General features: G+C 35.7%; 1 long non-coding RNA gene across 1 annotated transcript in view; it reads left to right on the forward strand.

Moving 5' to 3' along the window:
* LOC141385540 (uncharacterized) overlaps nt 1-19,309 on the forward strand; it is a 52,020-nt gene extending 32,711 nt beyond the window's left edge. The window contains exons 2-4 of the long non-coding RNA XR_012405900.1: nt 14,999-15,085; nt 15,898-16,038; nt 16,753-19,309. This is a non-coding gene — a long non-coding RNA (uncharacterized lncRNA). The remainder of the gene's footprint in view (nt 1-14,998; nt 15,086-15,897; nt 16,039-16,752) is intronic.
* The last annotated feature ends 3,020 nt before the right edge of the window (nt 19,310-22,329 follow it).

Below are 22,329 nucleotides of genomic sequence, written 5' to 3' on the forward strand. Positions count from 1 at the left end.
AAAAACAAAATATTGGATGTCCCTTACTCGGAACTGAATACTGGAAACAATACACTAACTGACAGGTCTAATTAAATAATTAAAAAATCAAGGCATAATCATATTTTATTTTGGTAAAAGAAGCGTAATCTAGAGACCTTTGCCTTTCATATAAGCCACTTCTGCCAAATGATCCTTAATCATTGTTGTTCCTAAAATTTGGATAGGTGACAAGATTTTTGTCAGGTATTGTATATGTGCATTGTTTGTACAGAGTGTAAATGAAATGTAATTTTTTTTGCATCATCGATTTAGAACACATCCGCTACTTAAAACATATGTCGGAATAGTTGGCGGTTCATTCTGCTGTGGCAACCGCTGATAATAAGGGACTAAGCCAAAGGAAAATGAATGAATGAATTATTTTAAATAACCATTGCATTGGTAAAAAAAATTATTAAATTCACAAAATTTGATTCATAACCAGGGCTTGACATTAACTTTTTTGATTGCCGTCACTGTGGCTAGTAGTTTTACAACATTACTAGCCAGTCGCCATTTTCACTAGCCACAATTTTATTGTTGGGAAAATATATTTTATACACTTAAATATGACTTTGACATGCTAAAATTTACTTGATTTAGATTTTGTGTTATCTCCACATGCCTCCTCATTCATTTCACTTTTTGTGTGTCGTGTATGAGCTCAATAATCATGAGCAAATGGTTCATGGTTTCATATATTACAATTAGTTTTTCTTTCACATAATTTTCAGAGCTCAAAATGAAGGATTTATCTCTGACCAAACATAAACAATTGATTATTTCTTAATGACAAATTTTAAATGTGCCAAAACAAGCAAAATGCTATACTTTTTATTTAACAAAACATATGCACAGTAATCTGTCTTGCCTAAGGGTTCCAGATCACCAGTTAACTACACATAAATGGGAAGTTATACCTTCCATTAAAGCAATGTTAATGTAAAAAAAAATGATAATTAAACAATAATAACGAAGAAAGCAAGTAAAAAACATACTGTGTGATAATAAAAGGATGAGCACACACACACGGTTAATGTTAGACCTATAAATAATCTGTTTTAAAGAATGGTTAAAGCAAAAGCAACCAGTGCTTCAAACAATAAGACAAATCTAGAACTCTTAAAAGCAGCAGGACTGTGAGATGTTCATTTGTCTAGTCTATTTGAAAGAAAACTGATCACATCAGTTGTGTTTCTAGGCACAGTTGCTTCACGCAAGGAAACGGGAGCGCGCACGTTTTAAACAGTCACGCACACAACCTCAGCTGTTAGCGCGAGTGATTATCCTCATATTTGGTATTCACTTTCTTTATATTACTTGCACAAATTATTTTTATCAGTCGTGTTGCTTCTCTATTCTAAGATCACCTTTGCATGCATATTGGACCATCCTTATTATCGAACCCTGCTTTTAAGAATTATTATCCAGGAAAATTTTTTTTCAACCAGCCAAAGTGGCTAGTGGGAGTGTCTGTCTTACCCGCCACTACTGAAATCTACCCGCATTTGGCAGGTTGGCGGGTATTAATGTCAAGCCCTGTTTATGACAATAGTTTATAATTATTTTAATCAATTACTTTAGTAACATTTACTTATTTCTTTAAGTATTAAAAAAAATCAGAAGTTTAAAAATGATTCAGTATCTTTAAGTATAAAAAATGAGTGGATCAAAGTAAGTTTGTACAGTGCATATACAGTACAAGCATGAAAATATTTTGTGACACTTAAGACACCTCTATTTTAAGTTTCTTGTAAGCAAATTCAAGCTAAAAATACAACTTCTTAACTCAAGGACATTTTTAAACTCAAAAGTTCCTGTCCATAGCAGGCAAAATGCTTGTTGGCATTTCCTCTATGCCATAATCTCTATGTCAGAAAGTGTGGATTATCCACAAAAGGAGCATTTTCGGTGTGGATTTGCATGCTTGGATTAGGAGCGTATCGTGCACACGCTTGAATTTTAACACCATGTGGGGATTTTTTATAAACTATTTCCATCACCAAAACAATCTCTCTCCCAAGCAGATGCAATGCGCCAAATGATTTGTGTATAGCTTTTGTGTTCACTAAATCCTCTTCAAACAACAGACCCACTGCTGTGTTTCATCTTCTGGCATGATCTCAAAGGTTTAATTATGAAAGAGGAAATGGATGAGTATCAGAGAGAGGAATGCAGCTCTGAATGGGTCTGATCTCATCAGCCCATTTGACCTCTCAAGATTCCAGCGTTTTCATAGCTGTAGTGCTCTGCATGTCTCATAAGACCCTCATAAGACACAATGAGAATTAGTAAGGGGAGAATCTGCGTCTTCATAAACCCCCGAAGAGCCACTTAAGCAGTTAGTCTGCACTGATCCCTCTCACTAGGGATTCCACATGTGCAGTCTTTACAAACACTGCTTGATTCTAGTCTTTCGGAAACTCAGCTTTGCATTAATTAAAGTCAAATCTCACCCCCACATGCCACCATCTTTACTGTCTAATTATTAGCAAACTAGGACATCTGTGCACGAACAAACCAAAATTGCAGTTATTTAGAGTGTTAAGCCTGGTGCACGATGGGGTTTTATTTTCAAAGACTTATTTCGACCACTGTAAAACATTTAGTCGTAAAGATATTTAATTGTTTTTAAATAGCATTTGGCGGTGGCACAGTAGGTTGCTGTCACCTCACAGCAGGAAGGTCGCTGGTTCCAGCCTCGGCTGGGTCAGTTGGCTGATAGCCATGCTCATATATATATTTAGCGACTAAGTGGCGCAATGAGTGGCACGGTTGCCTCACAGCAAAAAGGGTGCTGGTTTGAGCCTCGGCTGGGTCAGTTGGCATTTCTGTGTGGAGTTTGCATGTTCTCCCTGTGTTTTTCACATTGTGATTATAGGGTATTGTGTGTAGAATTTTGAGGTAATAAATACATTTAATCCATTTTGGAGTAAGGCTGTAACACGACTGAAGGGGCATCCACGTCATAAAACATATACTGAAATAATTGCCAGTTCATTCAACTGTGGCGACCCCTGAAATAGAGACTAAGCCAAAAAAAAAAAATTATAAATAATTCAGAAATGTTTTTAATTAAAGGGATAGTTTACATAAAAATGAAAATTCTGAAATCATCTGCACCCTTCACTTGTTTTAAATCTTTATGAGTTTCTTCTGTTGAACACAAAAAGATGATATTTTGAAGCAAACTGTAATCCTGTAACCATTGACTTCCATGGTGTTTGTTTTCATGACGCTTCCTTTTCAAAGAGGTCTTGGTATGCTATTTTGGTCTGCTTTTGGTTTGCTTGCTACATTCACACTTGCTTTGAACCACACCAATATAGGGAAAATGAATTCTAATGTAATTTAACCAAACTAAATAGGGCAAACACCCTTAGGGAACAATTTTAAACAGAGAGAGGGAAAAACACTACCTTAAGGTAAACTTTTGTATGTGTGTGGTATTATAAGGGACACATTATATCTTTTTACGTATTAATATGTACCTTTTGAAAAGGTACCTCTCTAGAGTCAGCTTTTGTACTTTGATTTCAGAGAGAGAGTGTAATGGTTTGATGACTTCCGGGAAATGATGTAAATCCCAATACATGAACTCCATTTAAGTAACTGGCAGCGCACATTCATTTTGAGATATATAGAGACAAGATGCAGTGCATTACAATTAAGCTGTTAGCACCCGACGCAAATAGACCTTGACAACTAACACACAAACACACACACACACCATTTCACTTTGTTTAGTTTCATGTCTCTATATAACCATATCATATCCCACTAGCAACCGTCCTCTGCCAGAACACACACATACCATCTACACACACGCACATGCTCTCCATCTCCTTCGCCTGAATAAAACATGATCTCCTTAATCAATAAATCACAACCTCTCAGAACTAAAAAGCATGACTCCAACTTTCCATGTTGTTTCAGAATGCACACAGCAGCAGAAGGCTTGAAGTCTTCTTCACTGTCAACAGCCACGACCGACGGCAAGCCAAGCACTTTTGATGTAAATTAAATGGTAGACTTTCTCACACACTCACACAGAGAAAAGCCATAAAAAGGTAATGACACTGCGAACAGGCTTCTTTGATATGCCTTATGAAAGACCACTGTTGTTTCCTTCGCGATCCCAAAAGGCAGCTTTTAAACCAATCGATCTCACTCACTGTTCAAAAACCACAGTGAGCTGCCAACACTGAGAGCATTTTAGGGTATCATAGGCACATTACTGGACTGTAAGTATGAATGATTCTGAAAGAAAAAAAATTTAGTATGAACTGTGCGACCTGGGTAAATCTTTTGCTTAAGTCTGTGGTTCGGCATATCAGTGAAGTCAGAAGATATGAGCAAACAAAATTGCATTACATCGTTGCAACATGGTATGCTACCACGTATTTAATTTATTTTAAAAATAATATACTATGTGGCTATGCGATGGCGCAGTAGGTAGTGCTGTGTCACCTCACAGCAAGAAGGTCGCTGGTTCGAGCCACGGCTGGGTCAGTTGGCGTTTCTGTGTGGAGTTTGCATGTTCTCCCTGCATTCGCGTGGGTTTCCACCGGGTGCTCCGGTTTCCCCCACAGCCCAAAAACATGCGGAAAGGGTGAATTGGGTAGGTTAAATTGTCCATAGTGTATGAGTCTGAATGAGTGGGTTTCCCAGAGATAGGTTGTGGCTGGAAGGGCATCCACTGCATAAAACATTAGTCACCAATCTCGGTCCCGGAGGGCCAGTCTCCCTGCAGTGTTTAGCTCCAACTTGCCTCAACACACCTGCCTGGATGTTTCAAATATGCCTAGTAAGACCTTGATTAGCTTGTTCAGGTGTGTTTGATTAGGGTTGGAGCAAAAATCTGCAGGACACCGGCCCTCCAGGATCAAGTTTGGTGACCACTGGCATAAAACATATGCTGGATAAGTTGGCGGTTCATTCTGCTGTGCCGACCCCAGATTAATAAAGCCAAAAAGAAAATGAATAAATAAATAAAAAACTATATTTACAGAAAATAATGAACTGTAAAAAATATTGGTTAACTAGTCCTGTATTTTCTGTTTATTTATACTTTTAAACAAAGTGACTTTTAATGAAATTTTCAGTGTTTTCAGTGATATATTGGTCGGTTTTGTCATGTTCTGTAAATTAGGGGCCTACTTACACTATGCTATCTGAACCGTGCCCAGGCTTGTTTCCTGGATCAATTGAGTAGGGTGAGTGCTCTGAATTGGGCTCAGGCACGGTTCAGTTGGCCGGCCCTGGCCCAGTTGGAAGAGGTGTGCCAGAGCGCAGTTCACTTGGGCTTTGGCGTGGTACGTTTGTTGTTTAAGTGCAAAACATGCCTGAACCCAAAACTGAAGAAGAGACATGACTTTTAAGGGACTGTTTTATATGGATTTATTAATTATTCTCACTGTTCAATGAACACAAACTGTCATAGATTATTAAGATTACAGTTGTTGGGGCGGTCTTTCTTGATTTTAAAAAGGCCTTTGATAATGTTAACCACAACATACTTTTATCTAAATTATTAAGGTTTAATTTTTCTGTTAACGCATTATCATGGATGGAGTCATATTTAAAATCAAGAAAGCAATGTACAAGAATTAATGGTGCATGCTCACCATACATCTATTGTAATTTTGGAGTTCCACAAGGATCAATTCTTGGACCAATTTTGTTTAGTTTATACATTAATGATTTGCCTACAGTGTGTCCAGAAGTTCAGGTTCAAATGTATGCAGACGACATGGTAGTACATACTCACGCTAAAACCAAAAAACATGCTGCTAAAAAAGTAACTGCTGCACTCAAAAAGGTTTCAGATTGGTTATATCGTTCATGTCTTACCCTCAATGTAAGTAAAACTGTGGGAATGTTTTTTTCAATTAAGAAAAATGAGGAGCATTGCTCAGATATTTTAGTTAATGGAGAAGTAATAAATATTGTTGATCATTTTAAATATTTAGGTATAATTATTGACTCCAATTTAAATTTTAAAAAACACATTAAGAAGGTTTCCAAAAGTGCTAGAGCAAGCCTAAGGATCTATAGAAACATTAGGCATCAGTTACCTATGGCTGCTGCTAAACTTTTTATGAATACAATGATTTTACCTCATTTATCTTATTGTGCTACAAGCTGGTCGCATACGAACATTACAACATTAAAACCATTGTATGTTATATATAAACAAACTGTTAAAATTTTAGCCAAAAAGCCAAGGAGCTTTCATCATTGCAACTGTATTGCACAACAAAAATTACTAACATTTGACAGTTTCCTATTTTATGCTGATGTGTGTTTAATGTATAAAATATTTCATGATCTTGCACCACCACCCCTCAAACAATGTGTGATTGTCGGCAAGGACAATATAAGACAGACTAGGTCATCTGTTAGAGGTGATTGTTCAGTTAAACTAAAGAGAACTGCTTTTGGACAATCAGTTTTTTCAGTTAAAGCAGCAGAAAGATGGAAAAAATATACCAGTGTATATCAGAGAGAGCGGCAATTTTAAAAATTTTAAAACTGTTCTTAAAATCTGGCTAAAACAAAATCAAATATGCAGCCACTGATTTGATTTCATTTTATTGACAATGATGTATTGTATTTATTGTACTGTAAGTGTATATTGTATTTGTTATAAGTGTTAAATTTGTTACTTCCTGCCCTACAGATGTAAATTAGCTTTATAGCTAACTCTGGCACAACATGTCATGTTGTACATTGTCCCTGTATAAATAAAAAAAGTAAATAAAAAAAGAAGAAGACGCAAACCCCTCACTGCACGACAGCTGCACCTTCAGCAAACCTCCTAATTCCTGCAGCACAAGGACTTTATGATGGTTTATGAGCGTCAAAAGTGGCTCATCTGTTCGGCGAAATATTTGAGTGTGTGTCATTGCATGCCAAACGACTAAAACGATAAAACTAAAGAAATCTCCAGTGTGCTGTGCGAGATCGCTTCTGAACAGCTCATCATCGATGACGTAAGGCGCGAATGCAGTGTGAGTGTGGGCTGTCATAGGAGATGGGAGGGGGACAAGCGTGCTTAGGCCTCTTGGCTAAAACATGACTAAATATGTATTGTGAATTTATATAGTCGTATATATATATATATATATATATATATATATATATATATATATATATATATATATATATATATGCAACTAATAAATTCTAACATACTTCAGGTAATTTATTTGGCCAGAACACCGGCCAGAATTACAGAATTACTCTTTTGCCATGGGATTTTTAATGATCAAAGTGAATTAGGACCTCGGTTTAACATCTCATCCAAAAGATGGTGCTGACTGACAGTATAGTGTCCCCTTCACTATACTGGGGCATTAGGACCCACACAGACCCAGGCACTGACCAGGCTCAGCCCTGCCTAGCTTAAGTGAGTAACCAGTCTTGAGTTGCAGGGTGATATGGCTGTGGCCAAATGAACAAATGGGCAGTCGTTTGTTCCTGTGTATTTGATGACCTGTCTATGTATGTACATTTGTTTGATGTCTATTTGATTTTCACTTGCAGACCAAATTATGCCTCCTTTTAGTCTTTATATTGTTTAAATGTCTATTTGATGTCTATTAGACATACAAACACACAAAACAAATTCTTGTGAAGTTTTAATGTGTGGTACTTTGTACCTATTTTGGAATACTGCTATCGCTATTTGTATTGAATTGCACTAGTCACTTGTAAAACCTTTTTTGATAAAAATATCTGTCAAACAAACATAAGTTCATACATAAACGAATTAATGATTGAATGACTGAATGAATGAATGATTAAATGAAAGAACGATTGATTGATTGATTGATTGAATGAGTGAACAAACATCCTTGTTTTAGTTTACTTATTTAAAATAAGGTTTAGATTAGTTTGTACGTGCTAAATTAGACAGTTAGTTCCTTATAAGTAAGCACAAAACACACATACAGCAGTTGTCTATATTCATTTTAATGCTTACAAGCACAGCTTTTTGGACCAGTCACAATTGAAGTGAATAAACTGATTTCACATGGCCGACGTTTTAAAAGCGAGAGCGAGGCTGTGGTGGGAAGAAACTCAGAAGCATCATTTGGAGTCACAGAGGAAAAGTGTTTGCGATGGCATTTTATTGTGTACTTGGCTGTATACCTTATCAGTGAAAAGAAAGTGACACAAATTCATCACTTTACTGCTTTCCGAGTGACCAGAAGGTCCATTCTAAATCGAGAGTGAAAATATAAAAGCGATATCCGACCTCATTTTTAGCTAAGTTAAGGGAAATGGCACCAGTTAGCTAGCGTTTTTTTTTTCCCAGACACACATTTTAGATGGCATTTATCAAACTCAAGTTGATAAACTGATTCTTTTACTATATTAGACTTGTCACGATACTGAATTTTGATACTAAAATAAAAAAGTACATTTCCCAATAACATTTAAGCACTATTGAGCGGGTTCTTAAACAAAGATGGTTTCCCATAGTATTCACCAGTGCTCAACAGAAATGGCCGTGATTGGCCATGAAGGTCATCAGTTAACTGCACTTCACCGATGTTTACCGAGCGCAAACCCAGACGAGCGATCAACTGATGAATCGACTGATTTTTGCGGCTTTAAAATTCTCCAGTGAACTGAAGACCTTCACTGCCAATCACAGTCATTTCTGTTGAGCAGTGGTTAATAGCATGGCAAATCAGTGGTGTTTAAGAACACAATCAACATTGCTTAAATGTTAGCAGGAAATGGACATTTTTAATGTTTTAGTACCATGACACTATTACAGACAAGGTGTGAGGGTGTGCTACAGAGGACTGCATTGTATTATCGCTCATGCGTTTCTTAGGCTGAAACAGGGAAGTGTCCTCATGGTGTTTACCTTGTGCCAGGAACTGAAGCTTAGGGGGACACTTAAGCTTTATTTAGTGCTTAAATTGTGAATTGCGAGGTCCCAGAACAGATCCGGGTAACAGATCCGGCATGTAAACCAAGGATGTAGAGGTATCAGTGAAAGTGATCAGTCGACAGAAGAGGAGGGCGGTTGAATAGGGGGATCGGTAAAATGAGGTGTCGGATCAGATTTCAGCAGTGCCGGATCCTGATCCAGCATGTTTCAGCACAATTTAAGCCCTGGCTTTATTACTCTTAAAAGAGATTATGATTTTGTTTGATGCTTAATATGCTTTTAATTGTTTAAATTAAACTTGACTGAATGATATTAAAGTGATCTTTACACCATATCTGCATTTTGAAATGAAGGCAACAGCATGTTGTTGCAATGTTTACAGTGCTGATCCTTTACCTCCGAAATTCTTCACACTGGAGCCTTGCTTTTGCCTTATGGTGCCACAGCCTTTAGGATGCTGCCTGAAGTGAGCTGAAGTCTGAGGGAAGCAAGACAGCTCACTAGGTTCTGAACAGAGCTGTGCTGATTTGTTACTTCAGCAAATGGAATTGCTATTGGATTTCACACTTGAAATTCAGAGCACAAGGAGGAGGAAAAGTTTCCATTTCTAACCTGGTGATTTTTTTAATCAAAAATCTACTTAACCTACATAGACAAAGACTTATGCTAGCAACGGAGCGCTCACATACAAAATCCAGTGGATAATGAATATTATTTTTGCATGTATGTGTGATCAGGAGCTCCTTGGCCTGGAGATACTGTGGTTGACCTGAAAGCTTAATGTGAAAGTGTGAGGCTTTTACTAACCAGGAGCACAAAGCTCATTAGAGACATTAAAGATCACAGTGGAGGGAGCGGGGCTGTGATCTCTGCCCCAACACACTTGTCTCTGCTCTTTCATATTATCTCAGTCTCTCAGTACAGAGATTATTTATAGTCTCCACTTTAAGCATTGCATATTTTACTGCTTTTTTCACACATCATTCTTTCACACATAATTCTATAAATCCTATTACAATCCCCAAATTAAGCAATGTCACGAGGAGCCGTGGCCAACAGACACTTTATGTGACAGTTCAATAAACAAGAAGTTATTACTGAGTGAATTGCATTACATTTAATTTAAGACATAATCCACTTATTATTTTTATTTGGAAACTACTTTTTACCATTCAATACTTTTGTAAAAGAATGGTAAAAGTAGTTTAAAGTTTTATGAATTGGCCTCATGTGAAAAGTGTCATATAGACATGACAAAAAAGAAGCCCTAGAAAGAAATACAAAAATGGCAGTAGGTAAATGTCTTATGCGTAAGCCATTGAGTCATTCATTAGATTTTTTCAAATGACTGATTCATTCAGCAAGAAAGTAAACAGCTCTGTATTTGAATGGCCAGTTTGAATAATTGATTCACATTATCCGTTAATAGCACAGCTTAATTCAGAAATTGAACAGAATGTAAAAGGAGACACACAACAGTTCTGATAAAATTTTCATCAACAAAACTGAGGGAAAAAACAAAGTGGTCTAAAATATACCAGAATATTACATTCGTATGAAATTAACGGTTATAAAATAAATATTTCATGTGCACTCGTGTTATCTGGGACAGAAACAGCACTTGGGTGATGTTGCTTAGCTAATATGAAAAATAGGACGAATGATACAAATGTCTTTCTGAGCAACAGAGTAATGGTGTTTACTTCCTGCATTAATCAGTGTTTTGAACAAATGTGCATCATGAGTGAATAATTCAGTGACTCAAAAAGACACAATGAATTTGGACCAGCTTATTTCTCTTTTTTTTCACCTTGTAGAAGTAAAAAAGCATAACAGAAGCAGTTAAGTGGTGTGCTAGCAGCTCTAAATTCAGAAAGCCATTAATTTTGTTCCTGAAAGAACTGTTTTAGTGCAACAACTGAATAAAGGATTTAGTGGCATTTGGTAATGTACACTCACCGGCCACTTTATTAGGTACACCTGTTCAACTGCTTGTTAATGCAAATTTCTAATCAGCATGGCAGCAGCTCAATGCATTTAGACATGTAGATATGGTCAAGACGATCTGCTGCAGTTCAAACCAAGCATCAGAATGGGGAAGAAAGGTGATTTAAGTGACTTTTTTTACACAGAATGGTTGTTGGTGCCGGACGAGCTGATCTGAGTATTTCAGAAACTGCTAATCTACTAAGATTTTCAAATACAACCATCTCTAGGGTTTACAGAACATGGTCAGAAATAATGAAAATATGCAATGAGCAGTTCTGTGGGTGCCAATGCCTTGTTGATGTCAGAGGTTAGAGGAGAATGGCCAGACTGATTCAAAGCTGAGATAAAGGCAATAGTAACTCTTACAACCACTCGTTGCAACCGAGGTATGCAGAAGAGCATTTCTGAACACACAACACGTCCAACATTGAAGTGGATAGGCTACTTAGGAATCGTAGTGAATCCATCAAGCCAACAAGGATTTAAGGCAGTACTGAAGGCAAAGTGGGGTCCAACCTGGTACTAGTAAGTTGTACCTAATAAATTGGCCAGTTACAGCACAAACTGTTTTGATTACATATAGAACACAAAGTATCTGGCTGTTAGCTGCTTGTCACTAATTCTTACAATTACCAGCATTCACTGAGAAATGAGAGATACTTGTACTCCATTGCTTAGTTAATAAGAGGTGTATGTCTGCCCAGGGCCTGACCTTATCAATTCAGTTCGATCAATAGTCCCTCATCAACACATCGAGACAAAGGACTGATTATTCTGCCACGGCCTGTCCCTCAAAACACTTGGCAAAGGTCAAGGTGAAGCACAACACAGAAGGAGTCTACAGAATAAATGTTTGTTTTTATTGATTTCCAAAGGGGGACAAAACAACCAATTCAGAATTATGGCAGGGATGCTTTATATAGTGATAGCAGAAAAGCAGACTTTCTGCATGAGAGAAAATAAGCTCTGAAAGAAATATGACCTTTACATAATCTCAGACCTTGATTCCATGTTTAGTTTACAATATAGACAAAAGCGTTACTCAGAAAATCAGATTTGTGTCACATTTTACTGTGTCAGTTTTGAAGAGGGTTGTCGGAAGGGTAGTTTTAGGGCTCTAATTGGATTTCACCAATGCAGGATGGCACTCAGAATTGTAGAATTAGAAATCAGTCAGCATTAATAATGAAAACTGTGCCATGGACAGTTAGTAGAGACCCAAAAGACTCCCATGTTTAGTTTTTCCTCTTCAGATCATGCCTGGTATACCTAAATATTTGTAAGACACACAAAATCTGTTCACCTTGGTGAGTTGTTGAGAAAAGAAGAAAAGTTCTGGGTGGTCATATGATTACAGGATCACTTCCTTGAAAGAATACATTGGACAGAATCAAATTTCCTTGGTGTTACCAGTCAGAGGTCAGTAAGAAAAGGTTGTGGGAGCAATATGATCTATAAACCCCAGCTGTGTAGCTGGTTATCCAAAACAAATCCTGGGTATTTCGAAGACAAGACGTACATTACTATGGAATTTGACACAGACGTAGAGCAACTTTGGCTGGTATTCTTTCTTTTTCTTTCTTTCTTTCTTTCTTTCTTTCTTTCTTTCTTTCTTTCTTTCTTTCTTTCTTTCTTTCTTTCTTTCTTTCTTTCTTTCTTTCTTTCAACCAATTTAGTTCAGTATTCAACTATAATTTAAGAAAGCTGAGCTTAATGTCCTTAACTAAATACAATTTCAAGGTTAACAAAAATAAATTTGCAACAATCTATTAATTGTTAAAACCAGGTCAAAATAAATTGCAAATAAGAATAAGATTAAATCATTTGAGGTCTTAAGACGAAGAATCATATAAGTCCATATTTTCACATTTTATAACATTATAACATCATATTATATATTTTATTTTACTTGAAGATAGACAACAACATCTTCTCAATTCTAAAGAGATATCATTTTTCAGTGTCAGTATTAAAAATCAAAGGAAGAAAGGTGTAGGTCCAGTTAGTGTGGAATAACAGTATAACTCCAATTCATCACATCACTTTAAATCACTAAAGATCTGATTTCTTTATCTTAGTTTTAATATATTAACAGAAACTTCAGGTTAATATTAAGCATTTCTTTCAAGTTTACTTTAATAAATATAATTATTATTATTTAAAAACAGTATTAACAATGTATGATGCATAGACATTACAGTACAGGCAATAACAAGCAATTATTAACAATAATTATAATTAAAAATAATAAATCCTTACATTAATTTAGAGCTTTTCTGGACAGTCAAAGCGCTTTACACATTAGGGGGAATCTCCTCATCCACCACTGTGCAGCATCCACCTGGATGACTTAACGGCAGCCATATTGTGCCAGATCGCAAACCACACACCAGCTGATTGGTGGAGAGGAGACCAATTATGACATGGGGATGATTAGGAGGCCATGATGGACAGAGGCCAGTGGGCAAATTTGGCCAAGATGACGGAGTAAATCTCTACTCTTTTCAAATTACATGCTGGGATTTTTAACACCACAGAAACTCAGTTTAACGTCTAATACGAAAGATGGCGCTCACTAAGCATTATAGAGTCCCCTTCAATATAATGGGGCGTTAGGCCCATACAGACCACAGGTCCAGCGCCCCCTGCTGGCCTCACTAACACCACTTTCGCAACAACCTGGCTTTCCCATGTGGTCACCTATCTAGGTGCTGACCAGGCACTGCTTCGCTTAAGTGGGCGAACACGAGAGAGTTGCAGAGAGCTAGCTGCTGGCCATTATTACCAATAAGTAATACATAAATAAATGCAACAATAAATAAATAAAATGCAGACATACATCATAGCTAAATATTGTCGTTAATTGTTACAGCGCACCTGTGCATATAATACAAGCTGTTTTCACGCTCCACAGACCCACAATATAAATAAACATTTGAACAAATAAACTCTGCTTGTCGTAGTCTACACAGGTCTGACAGGAAATATGCAATGATACAGCTTTATAATATATGGTATGTGGTTTCTTTTGACAGGTTAACTGTTTTTGTGCTGTCTAGCGCCCCTCAGCTTGTTCAGAGAGCGAGAGAGATCAAATCACATATACGGTTCTACCACTCACCTCTTTTGGTGGATTTTCCCTGGTTTTTGTTGGTTTTCGATATAAATATGGTTTGCCAGCATCCCTCAAAGCCTTCCTTACTCTGTCCTTCCATTTGTTTATGTAGGCTCTCCTTTTTTTGTAGAAGATTTGCCTTTTAATGTCCAAAGTGAACATGACAGCAATACTTCTTGGTGGACATAAACTTTTTTTTCCCGCATGATGCTATTTTAAGGTTTAAAATCCAGACTCTTGGTCTTGCGAAAATATTCCCAAACTGTTTTTGTATAGAAAGTTCACAAATACAATTTATGTCACATGATTGTTTTTGGACTTATACGGTTGTTCTTCGCACACACTCAATTATTCTGGCCCTGTTTGTGGCTAAAGATGGGAAGAACAACATAATACAATAAATACAATGTGCTAACTTCAGTCTTGTTTTTTGTTTTTGTGTTTTCCGATCAAAATGTGGATGTGTTGTGAGTAATTGCAGCTCCGTTTCTATTTGTGTTTGCAATGTAATGTTTTGCAACACGTGCAGTCAAATCGATAAAGATGTTTTTTTTTTAAGTTGCGACACATTGATCTCTCTCGCCCACCATACTAAAAGGCACAATAAACAATAACTTTAATGTGGTTCATGGGTCAGATCACTTGCAATAATGTAATCTTCAGATACGCATTTAACTGACTGCCTGCTACCATTAAAACAATACTAACTGCTGTCTAACAGTTCCGATTGATGCTTTTGTTAAGCACAATAAAGCTCCATGGTCCAGAAACAGACTGGGTGGGTTTCTTTTGTGTCTATTCTGATCAGAAACAGCAAGGATTCTACAGTCTTTTTATGAGAGTAAGGGTGTGTATCTGCGCATATAACAAAACAAAGGTCTCTGATGTGCTGTGTAGCTGCTGCTTCTTCTGTCTAACACAATCCTCATGAAATCCCACCAGCACTCTCTTTGTTTTTTCAGTCTATCCACAACACCACACGACTTTGTGCACTCGTTAGTCTACTGAGGTCAGATGATGACAGCAATGAAAAGCACTGAGACAAAAAGGTAAACTCTCACTTCTGAGAAACATTATATGCTGTATTTATATACTGTATACACATGTGTCCAAAGCCTTGAAGGTATGCAACTGAGCAAGCTGCATGAAATCCAGCTAACTTCTGTTGATCTGGATGTCACAGCAGATCCCAGTAGTGGTGTTTCTTTACTAAAATATTCAGTGTATTTGAACAAGCATATTTTAAAATGTATTTGTAAAGCACGTTACCATACATGTAGCTTCAAAAGCAGCTTTAGAAAGTCACACTGATGTGTCACCATGCCTTAGAGCATTAACATTGAGCAAGTTTTAACAAACGCAAATGACAGTATATGAATGTGCGACATGCAATGGCACCGAAAAAACAAAACAAACTAGAGAACACAGATAAAATTATTATTGTCGTAAGTTTCATGATGTTAACATTTCATACATAAACTTTTAATACTTAGTACTACATTTAAATTTAAAATATACAGCTGTTCCCGCATGTAAGTTTTGTAATGTGACCAATATTTAGTACATATCGCTTTACAAATTTCATATGGACACATCAAGTTTGCATGTATTGTTTTTCCCCCTATTTTGTAAAAATTGATAATTATCCTAATTATGTTGTGAACTAATATTCAATAATATCTAAGTGTGTATTTTAAAGCTTAATAATGAACATATTTTTTGATCTATGATGGTAGATGGGTGCCGCCATGTTAGCCTGCACTGCAGTGGAGATATTAGAGCTGCCGGATTTACATGTTAATTCATCAACTTCTCCTGACAGATTTCCTAAATATGTGTATGTATTTTGTCATTTAAACAGCTTAATAACGATCATAGTTTTTGGTCTATGATGAGTGAGGAACGCCACCATGCTAGCCAGTACTGGAGTGGAAAGATTAAAGCTGCTGGATTTACAACTTGTTAATACATCAACTTCTCCTGACAGATTTCCTAAATATGCGTAAGAATATGTATTTTGTCATTTAAAGAGCTTAATAATGATCATATTGTTTGATCAATGATGGGTAATGGGCACAACCATGCTAGCTTGTGCTGCAGTGGAAAGATTAAAGATGCTGGATTGACAGCAGGTTTATTTAGTGGTGGCCAACCCTGTTCCTGGAGAGCCACCTTCCTGCAGATTTCAGTTGCTACTCATTTCAAACACACCTGAACCAATTAATTAGGACCCGAACACCATGTGATAATTACAGGCAGGTGTGTTTGATATGGGTTGCAACTGAAATCTGCAGGAAGGTGGCTTTCCAGGAACAGGTTTGGCCACTCCTGTGATAATTTATCAACTTCTCCTGACAGATTCTTAAAATTTGTAAGAATATGTATTTTGTCATTTGAACAGCTTAATACTGATCATTTTTTGGTATATGATGGGTGATGGATGCCACCATGCTGGCCTGTGCTGCAGTTGAAAGCTTAGAGCTTCTGCATTTACAACATGTCAATTCATCAACTTCCCCTGACATACATGAACTTAAGTGGCTGCTTAACTGGTAGAAGAATAGTGTCAATGTTCTAGTTACCAAAATTGTGTGTACTTGAAGTGAATATAGCATGTTGTTTGATTATGTTTAAAAACAATCATTATTGCTGTCTTTATAGATATCAGTGTGTATTTTATAAACCATAAATTGCTTTTACTTTTGTCTATTTAAAGGTCTGAATGTATGTCAAAGGACCTGAAATGCAGAGTGGAGTTAACCATGATGACGGGGCTGAAGTTTGGCGAAGAACAATTCCAAGTACGCAGAAATACACAGTACACTTGTGTGTACAAAAGTACAAAACACGCCTAAGCCCAAAATTGAAAGCAAGACATGACTTTTAAGAGACTGTTTCATATGGATTCATTAATCATTCTTACTGTTCAATGAACGCAAACTGTCGTAGTTTATTAAAGGTGCAAACCTCTCACTGCACCACAGCTGTGCCTTCAGCAAACCTCCTATTTCCTGCAACACAAGGACTTTATGACTGTTTATGAGCATCAAAAGTAGCAGACCTGTTCAGCTAAATATTTGACTGTTTGTCACCACATGCCAAACTACTAAAACAATATAACTAGAGAAATCTCTACTGTGCTGGGTGAAAGCGCTTACTGAACAGCTCATCATTGATGACGTTAGCGTGCCCAGGCCCGAATGTAATGTGAGTGTGGGCCATCAGGGGAGACGGGAGGGGGGACAAGCGTGCTTTGGCTCGGTTCAAGGCAACTGTACATAGTGTGAGTACGGCCTTAGTCGACAACGCCCTCTGGTGAATTTATGTGAGAAGATCTGGTGCAAATGGCACTCATGAGAGAAAATTGAGATCTAAAAAAAAGCATACACAGCGGCCTCTGTTGGATTCATAAAAACTGCAAAAAACTTACCTACTGGGATATATTTCGCAATTTCCAGAATTGCATATAGGAGTACATATCAATAATGTGCCTGGGTTAAAAATAAATGTTATTGGTTTAAAAACAGTGACTATGTTACATGGACATCAGTAATCAAATTATTTATCTTAATCTAATTGAGACAATAATAAGACTAAGGTGTTTACATGAGTTGATTTTTGAATGTTCCTTTCATGATCCAATTTCACATGTTTTAGCACATAATTCAATTCATGTCATTCCGTCACTATGCTTTTCACATTTTCTCCAGATCTTGATGTCATTTCAAGTGTTTCATTTTTAAATTGTCGACTTTAATTGCAGTTTGGCATTTTCGCTTTCTTTGGGGAACATTTCATTGATGTCCCTGTGACAAGCGAAATATTGGATGCAACTATGAACTGCTGGAAGAGTGTAGTTTTAATGGAAGTTTATTCCGCGTGCTGAATGGAAGAAAAAAACCCTCCGCACTTCACGATGCAGGTGTTTGTGGTCTGAGCTGACTAGGTGCAAAGAGTGTCAAACAGCCATGTGGGTGTGTGTATGTGGACTATCCTGTCACAAAACGCAGCGAAAAGTCCTTCATGACGATAATAGTTCAATTAAGGTGTTTACATGTCTGTACTGTACTTCAATATTGCGACTATAATTGGCATACTTCACATGTCCTTAAACGAATTAAATTAATAAAAAAATCGCTGTTTACATGGTAGACTCTTAATCACAGTATAGAGTAATAATCAAATTATTGGTGTCCATGTAAACATACTCATTGATTGTGGGGAAAGCAGATTTGAATTTGACAGCTGATCACGACACGCTGAATGTTTTACACCAATGATATCGTACTCTTCAGGAACCACCTTCATCACACTGTGTGATCATATACATCGAACTAATAATTAAAATGTGATTGGTTGTCATGAGTTCAAATTCTGATTAGTCTTGAAAAGTTCATTTTACCTAGAAACTGCAGTCAAAAATATGTTTAAATATGGTTTGGCATTGCTTCTAAAGAGCTTGTGTTGAAAAAAATTTATTCAGAGGTTAGTAAGACTATTCTGTCACAGCTGTTTTTTGGAGTGTACTACGTCCTGTTCTTGCATCTGAGGGAAGATGATGCCCTTTTAAACTTGTGATGTTAAAATCATGTCTGTCAAGTAATTTACAGAAGGTACATCATTTAGTTCAGTTTAAGAGATGTCCTAATGCTGGAACATTGCATTACTGCTTGTACTCTCCTTTTGACTTTTCCATCTTGCTTGAGAATCTTCATATGCAGTTACTGTTACAGTACTGTTTTCTGGTTCTTCATAAGTTTCTGATTTAATTTCCTTTTGTTATTATTATTGTCTAATTATGAGCTGTTGGCAAGAGAGACAGAGAAAATATTTTAAACCAGTGGAGGTCAAAATCCTTTGAAAGTTCAATCAATGTTTTAAATAGTTGTACTGCAGCACCTGAAGCTTTTTAATGTTTTTGAACAACCTTCAGGTGTTGGTAAAAATATTTTAAGAATTAGCATATTAAATCTTAGCTTTTGTAATTAGTTTTCTCCCCTTCCAAATGACCTTTGATTTTTTAAAAAAAAAGTGGTTCATGATAATAAAGGAGACACACTCGCCTCACTGGTCACACTTTTAGACTGCAAAGTACTTGGATGTTTCTGCTCCAGAATATTATAAAAAACATCAGTGGACTGTGAAAAAGGTCACTGTTTTCAAATGTTGAATAAAAGGTGTTGAATAAAAAAGTTTTCATTTGAATTTAAGAACACTGAAAAATTGCTTTTGTCAAAAAGTATGCATGTGTTTAAGTAAACTAATTGTTAAATATCTTGTTTTCATTGACTATTCTTTATATAATGCAATAGCGAACCAGTTCTAATTTAAATAACTGCACTGTTAACAATTTCCTGTTCCAATTTTTATAAACAAGCCTTGAATACATGGAAACTGATTTATAAGCATCATTTTTCAGTATATTTTATTCGAAAACAAGTCCATATTTTGGAATGATTATGTTAAAACAAATAAATTTTTATTACAGACTTATTAAATCATGTAAGGGATTTATATTACAACAGTGAATTTATTAACACTTTTGCTTTAAAAAATTAGGTTGAATGATTATGAAAAATATGTTCATTTTATCTCCCCAAAATTACTTCACCTTATTAAAACTGAAAAGATGTATAAGTATCTGTTCTTTTCCAGAGCTTACTATTAAGGGCCTTTCTATCATAGATAAAACATTTAATAACAATTGTATTAGGAAAATCCTAACCACATATAAAAGTGTTCTTCCAATAACAATTAATGGGTAAATGGAAACAAGCATTCCCTTCATTCTTTTTTCCTTAAAAATCTGGTCAGACAGTAAAAATACATAATTCCTAATAAAGTAAAAGAAACTAATTTGAAAATATTACATAGATATTATCAGTGCAATGATTTTATTATTAATTTTAACGCAGGTTTTTCAATCTTGTATTATTTTTGTAAAAAGGAGCCTGAAAGAATTCTCCATTTAGGTTTCAGTTGCAGTTACACAAAACAATTTTGGTCCCATGTTTCCTTAATACTATTTTAATGTGTATTATAAATTTATTAATATAGATTGCATAATGGTTTTAGTTATGGATTCCAACTCTGGATTAATCATTACATAAATTAAAGATCATTGAATAGTAATTTAGACTACCTGACAAAAGTCTTGTCGCCTATCCAAGTTTTAGGAACAACAAATAATAACTTGACTTCTAGATGATCATTTGGTATCAGAAGTGGCTTATATGAAAGGCAAAGGCCTTTAGATTACGCTTATTTTACCAAAATAAAATATGATCATGCCTTGATTTCTAATTATTTAATTAGGACAGTAAGGTCTGACTTTGCCTAGACAAAAGTCTTGGAACTTAATAGAAATAATGTACGGTATAGTATATAAAGTCATGGTGCCGTGGCAAAAGAATTAATATTGTGTATGAGCTAGGAGGACTGCTTCCATGCATCTCTGCAATGGCTCAAATAACTTATTAATTATTAATTATTATTAATTATTAATTATTATTAATATTAACTTATTATTAATAAGTCATCTGAAAGAGCAAAGAAAGTGTTCTTGCAGGACTTCCAGCATTCATCAAGATTCTTTGGATTCATCTTCAACGCCTTCTCCTTAATTCCACTCCAGATATACTCAATAATGTTCATGTCTGGTGACCAGGCTGGCCAAACCTGGAGCACCCTGACCTTCTTTGCTTTCAGGAACATTGAGGCTGAAGTATAGGTGTATTACACATTTATCATTATAACTGATTAAATGGTTTTATTTATAGATTGCAACTCTGGATTTTTAAAAATAACAAAAAAATCTTATTTCATTTGGAAAGTACTGCATCCACAAAACAAAACGTATGCTGACTGTGCCAAATTGTAAACAATTTTTCATTGATCTAAAAATGTGTTATGACGATCCCTGACTTCTACACAGAGTGATACCAAAGCTCTTAAGACATCCCAACTGCTGAAAATATAATTAATGTATATGATAAATTTTTGTTGTGAATTCCCTTGTATACTGTTTTATGTATAATTCTGTACTCCCGTTTTAATATAAGCAATTTCCTGTAGTAACTACAGTAATTTGCTGTAAATCAAGTACAGCAAAAATACTGCATTTACATTTACAGCAGCATTTATCTTGCCCAATATGTATTTAGAGTATTGTAAATCTTTACAGTAAAATATACAGTTATTTCCACAATGCAACTTTAAAATACAGTAACATACTGCATAACTGTTCTACAGTAAAAATAGAGTTCGTATTACAGTTAAATGCTGTATAATTTACAAATATCATTAACAGTGTGTTCTAAACGTGTTCAATTTTATTCGACCTCAAGTTTGAGAATTTAGTTGTAATTTACTTGGCTTTTTATTCACCTAAATTCCTCAATAAACAACCATAAACACCCAGAGACGCTAAATGACGCATTACACATCTTATCTGCAGCATTCTGGGATTACTATTGCTTTACGATTTTTTTTATCACATTTTAAAATGAAGTTAAAGTGAGTATATTATTGTGTTTCCTTCTAAACTCTACCACTATATCCTCTCTTATCTCGCTCTCACAGCTGTCTACTATGAGCCTTCTGCTTGTGAACACTGAGTGACAGGTTTCTTTTTCCAATTACTTTCCAAACATCAGTCAGTGCGGCTGTATTTTAAATAAGCAGACAACTTTGCAGCTAAGCACATTAAAACTGGTAAATAAACTGAGTTACACGACTTCTAAAAGTCAGAAATTGGACCCTGGCTGGGGTTTGCTGTAGAGTTAATTCACTATATAAACCAGACAGTCGACAAAAGGCCAGTAAGTGAGAAGGAAATGAGATATTTTTAATTTAACTCTTTTTTTTTTGTTGGCTAACAACTTCTTTGCTGTATTTCAGGTAAGATAAACAGAGAAATAGATCAAGATTTTTATTATCTGTCTATAAATGTGGTATTTGAGAATAATGACTTTGTAATTACTTTATCGTCATTTATAATATGCAAATGTTTAAATAATCATCAGAAATATTAAAACAGCCTACATGCACATATTTTTAGCTCTCTCAACATTGATTAGAGCTTTTTATTTATTAAACTTCACGTTTGTGGGTGGAAGAAGTCATTGCACTGGAATGAACGGCATTTGGGGATAAATTACTGTACCTTTGTTCTTCCAGGAAGACAATACTAGGGTGGAAATTAAAACATTTCACATTTAAAGATTAAAATATGTTTATGTTGTTTATTTAACATGTTTTTTAAACATAATGTGAGGATTTTTTTATTTGTATT

This window comes from Danio rerio, chromosome 1, assembly GCF_049306965.1.
Source record: "Danio rerio strain Tuebingen ecotype United States chromosome 1, GRCz12tu, whole genome shotgun sequence".
NCBI lineage: Eukaryota > Metazoa > Chordata > Actinopteri > Cypriniformes > Danionidae > Danio > Danio rerio.